Source organism: Podarcis bocagei (genome assembly GCF_964188305.1).
Source record: "Podarcis bocagei genome assembly, chromosome: 3".
NCBI classification, from domain to species: domain Eukaryota; kingdom Metazoa; phylum Chordata; class Lepidosauria; order Squamata; family Lacertidae; genus Podarcis; species Podarcis bocagei.
This window is the reverse complement of record NC_138127.1, coordinates 86,932,480-86,942,799: the sequence shown is the minus strand read 5'-3', so window position 1 is coordinate 86,942,799 and position 10,320 is coordinate 86,932,480. Positions and strand designations below refer to the sequence as shown.

The 10,320-nt window shown below is 43.4% G+C and overlaps 1 long non-coding RNA gene across 1 annotated transcript in view; it reads left to right on the top strand.

Moving 5' to 3' along the window:
• Window positions 1–2,781: 2,781 nt before the first annotated feature.
• The window catches only part of LOC308582744, a 146,177-nt gene continuing 138,638 nt past the window's right edge, over window positions 2,782–10,320 (top strand). The window contains exons 1-2 of the long non-coding RNA XR_014005831.1: window positions 2,782–3,404; window positions 9,917–10,125. This is a non-coding gene — a long non-coding RNA (uncharacterized lncRNA). The remainder of the gene's footprint in view (window positions 3,405–9,916; window positions 10,126–10,320) is intronic.

Here is a 10,320-nt window from a genome sequence, read left to right as displayed (position 1 = left end):
CGACAGTGGAATTTGCTGCCAAGGAGTGTGGTGGAGTCTCCTACTTTGGAGGTCTTTAAGCAGAGGCTTGACAACCATATGTCAGGAGTGCTCTGATGGTGTTTCCTGCTTGGCAGGGGGTTGGACTCGACGGCCCTTGTGGTCTCTTCCAACTCTATGATTCTATGATTCTATGATTCTATTATATACATACTAGGCTAAAGTGTGCCTACAAATGCATATATTGGTGAAAATGACATTCGACATGCATTTTATTAGAGGAAATTGCTTTGCAAAGACATGCATGTTGGGGAAAATGCATAGTAAATGTGTCTTTTAGGATAAATTCATACTACAGTGGTACCTCAGGTTAAGTACTTAATTTGTTCCGGAGGTCCGTACTTAACCTGAAACTGTTCTTAACCTGAAGCACCACTTTAGCTAATGGGGCCTCTTGCTGCTGCCGTGCTGCCAGAGCCCGATTTCTGTTCTCATCCTGAAGCAAAGTTCTTAACATGAAGCACTATTTCTGGGTTAACGGAGTCTGTAACCTGAAGCGTATGTAACTTGAGGTACCACTGTATAACGCTGATGAATTTTCACAATGCCTTTAACAACAATTGTAAACTGGTGTGGAAATGTGGAGAATGGAACAGAAGATTGGACACATGAAAAATGTAGAGGAATCAAAATTGACACATTTCCCCTTCCCTACTTCCATGGGAGTATAATGTGGCCTCAAGAAATTGGGAGGTGTGTAACATTCAAAACACTTGGCATGGCGTGACATTTATGTCACTTAAGCTACAGGGCTCCGTGTGGAAGCAAATAACTGGCAGCCTCTACAAATGTTTTCTAAAGCTAAGATAGAAACCTATCACCAACAGTCTGTTCCCAATTTGTCTTCTCCTCCACAAGCTGCGGAAACATCTCCGGTAAATGCCTTTTATTAAGACAAACATTCCATTCTTTCTCACACTTTGAAAGATACATGGTTTTAAAGCTGGAGGAAAAAATGCTGAAGTAGAAAATCAAAGCAACTCATCCCAGACCTATATGTTTTAATTAAACAGAAGCAGCTGTGCGCTGTCTTAGCTGAGAGGTGTCTTCTCTTGGGGTTATGTAACATTAATGCTCATTGATTTGTGAAACTCTGGGGACTCTGTTGCTCAGTTTGGAGAAGGCAAACATTTGTTGGTTGAGGCGTTAGGGCTTGTTTTTGTTCTGTTTTTGGAAAACAAATTCATTATCATTAGAAGTACTTGGTTAATTAAAAAAGAAATCCAAAGGGAATTTTCCTTTAAAGATTCTTCTCCTTGCAAGCCAGTGTTATGAGCTGTAAGATGTACAATATCTTGGTTTGCTCATGAAAATTTTAATATCTCTCCACCCCCCTCAACCCCCCCCAAAAAAAACAGCAGTGGCAGCTGTCCTGCAAAGTGGGGCATTTACAGGGAGGAGGAAAATTGGGATGGCTGACCACTTTGCCAAGCTATTCTCTGTTTGATGGCTATGCTAGTAAAAGTGGGGGGGGGGCTGCAACAAAACGTTGCAGTGTGGATTCTTCCTGTTCAGTATTTCAAACAGCCAGCCAGCCAGCCAGCCAGCCATGTCTTCTTTCCAAACATTCCATTCCGTTCCTCCTCCCTGCCAGTCAGCCAGCTTCCTGGACCCGCTGTGCATACTCAGTCCTCTGTGGGCAGTTTGAGCCCTACACCCACCATTTAATGTTTTTCCTAAAGGGTGTTTTTTTGTTTTGTTTTTTGGAGTTTTGGAAACCTTGGAGTTCCTCGAAGCCTGCTGATACTCTCCTCTTGTTCACTGATTATATGAATATCCAATCTCTTGAGAATGAGTTTGCTATCTGAGAATCTGAGTGAGAATGCGTTGACCATCTCCAATGTTGGAGGGTTTCCTATGTCCATCTGTTTGCCCACCGTGAGAGAAATGGGTGAACTAGAGAGGTTCAGCAGAGCGCTTACGTTTTTAATAGCGGAGAAACACCTATAGTTAATGATGGGCAGGATGCAAGTGGAAGAAGAATGGACCTTTCTTCCTGATATGCTTGTTTATTACATTCAGGAGTTTTCCCACCCAGAGAAAATATGATGCCCACCACACCAGAATTCTATCAACACAGTCTACCACCTCATTCCATGCCAGGCATAGAATTGCTATATGTTTCTGGCACCACTATAAATATTCATGCCTGTGCAGAGGCTGCTGGCTTCAAACCTCATCGGTTGTGCTTGAGAGACACCTGTCACTTCTGATGCAGTGGGGGAAGTCAAGCAGCAGGCAAACAGCCCTCCCTTTGTACTTTCTCTGAACTGTTTTCAGTCTTATGATATTCAAGTAGATTATAGTATTATTGAAGATGCACAAGATCCCTCCAGTCAAGAAAGGAAAAGTTAAAAAAAAGCTCCGGAGCTGACAAAAACCATCTTCTTGTGTAAAGCTCTGCAAAAGAAGTTTTATCTCCCAAGATTTACATGAGTTCATTTTGAACATTTGCGACTCAGTTTAATTTTAAATACAGGACAGATTGGAGGATTACTTTTCTCCATGTCAGATCAAAAATATTGAGGGTCATCACCTAATAAGAGGATTGAAAAGTAACAGAAAGAGCTTACTATAAGTACTGTGGTACTTAGTGATATCTAGTGTTGGTGTTATGGTTAAAAAAAGGCATTATTTAGCCGGCATCATAGGGATGAGTGCAAAAAGTATTCAGACACAAAATGAGTAGCCATTGGGATCAGACCATTTTGCTCAATGTTTTCTACATTGGCTGCCAGCAGCTTGCCAGTTTTTCAGACCAGAGTCTTTCCCACATTATTTGGAAATGTCAAGGATTGAACCTGGAACCTTAGGCATGTGATGGTCTGTCTGAAATCCATTAAGAGGTGCAGCGCTGCTATCATGAAAAATATGGACAGACTTTCTCTATAACAGGTGGCTGCTCATTGTCAGCAAGGCTTCCAAAGCACCTTTGATCCACTAACACTACAAATGGATGGCGATTGTCATGTGAGTGCCTCTTTCAGAGCTCTCTACCTTAGAAGTGTAGACTGGTTTAATCAGGGCCAGCTCAAGACTTTTTGCTGCCTGAGGCAAACAAGATTTCGACCTCCCTGTAATTCTATGTACAGAAGCGAACATGTCAAGCACTTGAATCTCAACACTGGGAATGGAGAAGTGGCTTCTCCCACCCTTATTATATGCCACCTGAAGCAGCAGCCTCACTCTGCCTAACGATAGGGTTGGCTCTGGATTTAATGTCCGTAGTTCACCTTTTCCTGATCTTCCACACCCAAGAAATGTAACTTCTGAGATTTCTCTTGTAAAAGCCATGGAGACAAAACCATACTTCTCTCCGGTTTCACACTGTGTTATGTTCAGTGGAGGCCAATCCATTAAGGCAAGTGGGGCATTGCTCTGCCTACCTCAGTCTGCCTTCAGCCAGCTCCACCTTCCTTCCTTCTTCATTACAACCAACCCTGGTGGTGTCACTGCCTCTGAGCTTCTTCCTGTGTGTATAGTATGAACCACACTGGAATCACATTCTTCCCCTCAGTTAATTTTAGGCACTGTAGTTCACTCCTCACAGGGTTATAATTCCCAGCAACCTGTCACAAACTACAGTGCCCAGAATTATTGGAGGGGACAAATGTACTCTGAATGTGCACACAGTCTCAGTGTTGCTCTTGTAGAATCTGTCAGGTGGGAAGATGGAGACAAAACCGGAATTAGTTGGCTCTGCCAGTCATTGGCTCTAGCTCCCCCTGCTGTTGGCTCCCTGCTTTTCACCCTAGCAGTTCCCATGGGCAACAGCCACCACCAGTAATATTCACTGCGTGAATATTCAAGAGTGTGTCCTTGCAATAACTGAGTTATTTGATTCTTAAAGCACTTGCAGAGGGGAAAGATTCCAAATCCACATACATCATGGATTAGAGCCAGCATTCCAGAAGTTTCCTAAAGCCAGAGTTTTGGAAGAAAGTTTTGCAATAAAAGTCTTGGAAGGGAGGGGGAAATGCAAGTCCGATTGTTAGAAGTAGTATGCATTTTCCCACTGGCATTTGGGGGTGGCAATGAACTGCCCCCTGCAGTTTCCACCTTCATGGATAATGAAGATAGGAGCATGTGAACACTGTCTGCAATGGTCAGATTATTATAAAAAGAAACCAACATGTGTGCCAAAAGCTTAGTTGTTCTCGAGTCCACCTCCAGGGGCACCATGCTAATGTGCTAAAAAGGTCCAACACGCCCCTGGAAACAAAATAATTAAATGGTTCTCCAGGTAGGCAGTGCTCTGGCTGGCTTTACCCAAAGATTTGAGACTCAGAGCTAAAAATAAACTGACCAGATGTTTTCCTTGCACTCTAAGCAAGAGCCTTTTATCCATAGAAATGCACAGGCAATTTCAGATTTTGAAGTACCATCAGTGTTCTGCTTCCAGGCACAACAGATGTGGCTTTTTCCTAAGTCACAGATAAGATAACAGCCCTTGGAAAATCTGATTTGGGTGAAGTGCAGCACAGGGAGCAGCTCAAGGTTAATTTTAGAAGCCACATTCCAGGGGTTCTGTCAATCAAGGCAAATTTGCTCTCTCTCCCTACGGGTGACTTGCAGACATGCCTGTTTGGGAATCCATTTAAAGCTATTGGTTAGGGACCCAGTATGCGCTGAACAAAAGATGCCCAGCCTCTCATATCTGCCAGGTGCATGAAGTTCCCAGTTCTCCATAACTAACTGCTTTCTCACCAGTCATGATTTTTAAAATATGGTAGATTTCAGCTGTTCCATCCTGTAAACAAAATAAGCAAATATGGCTGAAGTGGCAGAAACATAAATTGTATGACATCAGGCAACAGGTAAATATTTTTGAATCAGCCCTACATTAAAAAAAGTCCTATACTAAACATTAGCAAAATGGCAATAAACTTTTAAAATATGTTCTTCATGTAGTGAACAATCACACTGGCAGAGCACTATATTAAACCTAAATCTTTCTGATGTTCTATGTAATACATCCATGGAGATATTTTTTAAAAAACAAAAACGGAAGGGTTGAGGGTTTGTTCATAAAGGTAAGCCCATAGATCTGGTTAAAGCAATATATTCTTATGCTCAGAAATGTTTTTGCAGCTAGGCATGGTGGCTGCAGCTCTAAACAGACTTGCATGGATGTGCCACTGAAATCAGTAGGACTTTTTAGTTGTTTGGGAAATTTTGCATTTGGCTTTCAATGGCACCCTCTCAAAGCAGCTCCCAATAGTCGTAAAATGTGGTAGATCCATTAATTGCATTAAACTTTAAACCTTTGCACCCTGAGGGCCACATTTGCCTTAGCCTAATCTTCCAGGGAACATATGCCAACAGTGAATGTGGCCACCCCAACACTCTCATGCATGTGAGCACACACATGCACACAGGTAACACAAATGAGCAATCCTTGAGGATCAGATGAGGAACTGAGGATTGCCACTCCTCTGATCATCAAATGAGGATGAAGGAGGGGGCAATTTGCATCCCTTCAGGCTGCAGGGCTCTGCCCACCCCAGTGCTGGGTATAATTAACTTTTTCCTCCTTTTTGCTGCCGCCGCCAGAATTAGTGGGGTCTTGAGGAAACTAGAACAATTTGCTTGCAGGATCAGGCCCCAAATGAACTCATATAGTCCAACTGAAGCAGAAGCAGCATTGATGCAATCCCTCCCTTCTGTGTAGGTTTGGGTGCAAGAAAGGCAGACCACATCTATAGCCTCGCTATGTCACTAGTTGCTTTCAGAAAGACCCTTCATCTTCCTATCAGTGCATTTTGACATCACTTTCCTTAATTCAAAAAGGTTGAACAAGTCCTTCCAATCAACTATAATTGATGAGTTTGTCTGTAGGGGATTGAATCCTACTTCCAAATAGTGACAGTGTGGAAGCACCCAGAGATGGGGAAACTGTGGTTCCCAGGTGTTGTTAGACTACAGGCTATCCTGACTGGGACTGATGGGAGTTGGAGCCCAACAGCATCTTGGAGGGCTACAGGTTGCCCATCTCTGGACGACTGATGGGATGGAAAACTGGTCCAGGCCCTCCCAGTTCTTTCCCTTTTGCACATTGCAATGTAAAGGAGTCCTGGATCTAGTGATATTCTAGATTGTAGACATTTGCCATTTTGGGGGGAAGTAGATGCTCAGAGCCTACTAAATGTTTTGGAAAGTTGTTTGTCTTTGTCCCTTTGTCTGTTCTCTATGCACCCTTTTAAGATATTGCAAGCAAATTTGACATGGCAGTTCCTAAGATCAAGGAGCAGGTTTTTGTCTATGTTTGGGTACAATTGGATGCCATTTTGAATCAAGATGGCAGACCGTGCCTTGGAAAACCACGGATTTTTAAGCACCAATTTCAAACTCTACTGATTTGATGGTTTCTTGGAATTCCTGAGCAGCACTGTGTACGACGCTGCTAATAATGTATGAACAAGAGTCTTCTCAAGCTTAAATGTGTTGTTGACTCATCTGCTACTTACCAAATAGTTAGCAGATGTCAAATGTAAATTCCTTGAGCTACACTGGTTTAATATGCCCTGAAGCATCAGTGTATAAATATGCAACGATCAGAACCACTTAAAGATTGAAAACTAGCTCTGAGGTGGAGGGAATCATGCAATATGCACAGCAGACAGGGGGAGGTATAGCCTAGTTGCACAGATGTTCCATCACTTAAAGTTCTGGAACATATATAATATACTTTTAGAAAGACAAAGGGGAGGGCTGAAAGAGTGAATTCTACATGTCTGGCAAAGTCATCAAGTACAGATTTGCCATCAAATCTTCATCATGCCTGCAGCCTTCACTAAGACAGAGGCTAACGCATCAGTCTTCAATCTAAGAGCCACAAAACCACCATAACAAAGGGATACTGTAGTTGACAAGATGTTTTCACTCCTCCTCTAGATTTGCTTGGAGTAGCTACAGGGTTTGGCCTCCTATAAGGTGTGGGCACTTTTTATTTCAAAGAGGCATTTAGGGGCAATAATAAATACTCTGTAGATGACAAAACAAAAGGTATTTGCAAAGGGGCAGCTAAAATAGGGCGAAACCCTTTGATAGGGTGACTGCTTGGAGCTGCACATTCAATAGGACCTTTACATACATAATGTTGTAAATTTGGAAGGGGGAGGCAGGGCAGGAATATTCTAAAATAAAATAAATACAGAATATTATGCACATGACTTTGGATTACCTTTGGAACGAAATTGTGCAAACCCAGCCATGCAAGTGTCTTCTTCTCCACTAGATAGAGGGTGGTTCTTCTGTATTGGGATAAAGGAGAAGTAAAACAAAAACAAAAACCCTGACTCACTGCATAAAATTAGGAAATGGCTAAATAACCTTTTCCAATACAAAGTAGCTTCTGGAATCAGCACTCACTCAGCATTTGTATGGAACGTTCACAGGCTGTGACCAATTGTAAAGTTCTCTGTTTCCCATAGAGACCATAGTTTTAATTAGAATGTCATTTTTTGTCTTAGTAGGTTCTCAGGACATCCATCCAGCAGAATACTTACAACACTTGAGGCTATACATCCAGCTGTGTCCTGCCCCTGCAGTCTGCACCCACCTACCCACCCCCTTTTCAGTTTATGCAGGATAGATTATGCATGTGCCCAGATCACTTCATAGAGAGCCAGTGTGGCGTAGTGGTTAGAGTGTCGAACTAGGACCTGGGAGACCAGGGTTCAAATCCCTACTCAGGAGCTCCTGGGATCCTCTAAACCAGGCATGTCCAAAGTCCGTTTCGGAGGCCTAATCCGGTCCACCAGTTGATTTAATTTGGCCCCGTGGCAGTTTATGTCCTGGGGTAAAATCCTTAAAAAAGCTCAGCAACTTCAATCCTAAAAAATCTAAACAACTTTGGTCGGCCCTCATGCATGTTTGGTTCATCAAATCTGGCCCTCTTTGAAAAAAGTTTGGGTACCCCTGCTAATCCATGGGTAGGCAAACTTAAGGCCCAGGGGCCGGATCCGGTCCAATTGCCTTCTAAGTCCAGCTCATGGTTGGTCTGGGACTCAGCATGTTTTTACATGAGTAGAATGTGTCCTTTTATTTAAAATGAATCTCTGGGTTATTTGTGCGGCATAGGAATTCATTCATCCCCCCCCCCCCAAATAGTCCGCCCCCCCCAAGGTCTGAAGGAGAGTGGACCGGCCCCCTGCTGAAAAAGTTTGCTGACCCCTGCTCTAAACTCAAATTCTCTCTGCCTCTCAGTACCCACAAGCAACTGTAAAATCTTAATGCCCTTTCGTGCCTCCATTTCCCATTGCATAAAGGTGTTACGCACGTGTCACTGAACAATTTCTATTCACTTTTAAGTGCCAGTTTAGGCACCGACTAGAGAGCAGAACGGTGCTCTGAAGAAGCCCGATAGGGATTTTGGCTGCAGAGCTGCCAGTGATTGAGTACAGGAAGGAACAGAAGACGAGGAAAAATGTAGTACAGCTAATGGGTATTTTATGCCAGAGATGTGAGTGGTAGATTAGAAGGCTCCGATCTGGTGTATCTTCCTCTGAAGCTGAGAAAGTGTAATTAACTTCAACTGGAATGTAACAGGCTAATGGACTCCCTGCGATGCCTATCATTTCACTGAAAGTATAACGAAACCGCAAGCATGTCACTGTATAACAGCAGGCTGTAGCCAGTCAGCTAAGGGATTAGGTGGGTGCAGTTGCCTTTTCTATCTTTTGCTTTTTTTTTTAAGAACAGAAAGGTCATTTACATCAAATGGCAGATTTCTTCATGGGAGGGCAAAGCTAGTGTTGAAAAGGGTTGTATTGAAGAGGTCTTTAAACAAAGCTTCAAGTCAAGCAGACCAGGGCAGCTCTGTTCTCAGCAAAAGGAGGCATTCTGTGGTCATGGCCTGAGATTCTTAATCTGAAAGGCCTGAAATGTGATTGAAACTAATGATCAATTATAGGAGCATAAAAGGCACATGTGTGAAAAGGGGGGGGGGAGCAACTGTGTGCTAAGAATCTGAGAAGAGCTTCCTGGATCAGGTGAATGGCCCATCTAGTCTAGCATCACAGTGGCCAACCAGATCATAGCTGTCAACGTTTCCCTTTTTTAAAGGGAAATTCCCTTATTCCGAATAGGATTCCTCGCAAGAAAAGGGAAAAGTTGACAGCTATGAACCAGATGCCCATGGGAAGCCTGCTAGCAGGACCCAACCATAAGAATAGTCTTCACTCCTGGGCTTTCTAGCAACATAGTCCATCATGGCTAGTAGTTATCAATAGCCCTCTCCTCCATGGATTTGTCTAACTCTTTTAAAAGCCATTCTGGGCCACCCCTGCATTCTCTTCCTCCTGCTACAGTCCTGTAAAAACATGCTTAAAAGGCCCCCCCCCCACACCATACATTTAAAGCATAACCATACCACTTTAAATAGGCATGTCTTTCACCAAAGGATCCTGGGACCTGTAGTGCTGAAAGTTGTTAGGACCTATTCCATTCACAGCACTACAGTTCCCAGAGTTCCCAGGGAAGAGGGATTGGTTGTTAAACCACTCCTGTACACAGCTAGGTTTTCCAGATGTCTAAGACTAGTCAGGTGCTATGAACCTGTAACTTCTGCCCTCTGCACCACTCCCAAATCCCTTGTGGAAATCTATTCAAGAAACTACAGCTGCAGTCTGCACCTTACTTTTGTATTTATACTCCTAAGGTGCGTGTATACCTAAAAATGTTTTTACCTATACTGCTGAAAATGTAATCTAGGAGCCTGGCAAATTCACCTTTAGTTCATTGTAAATGTAACTTGTACTGCAATGTCCGCTTGAGCTGCACAATTTCCTACTTGGGGTTTGTGACAAGCATGTCAAAAAGGTGGGCCACCATTGTTCTAAAAGTATATTGTGTACTTTCTGGGTTGAATAGGAAGAACAGACAGATCAACTTCTTTCCTAAGACCAGATCCCAGCAGCTGTCTGATGACATTGAATGCTGGAAGAAGAAGAAGAAAACATTTGGATTTGGTATCCCGCTTTATCACTACCCTAAGGAGTCTCAAAGCGGCTGACATTCTCCTTTCCCTTCCTCCCCCACAACAAACACTCTGTGAGGTGAGTGGGGCCGAGAGACTTCAAAGAAGTGTGGCTAGCCCAAGCTGCATGTGGAGGAGTGGAGGAGTGGAGACGTAAACCCGGTTCACCAGATTACGATCACCAACCTGGATGGCTACCATTGCTTACTATTATAGCCATGTCCTCCCTCCTTTGTCAGTTTGCTTCTGAATACCAGTTGCCAGGAAGCTCCAGTGGGGAGAGGGCTGCTGCACTCAGTTCC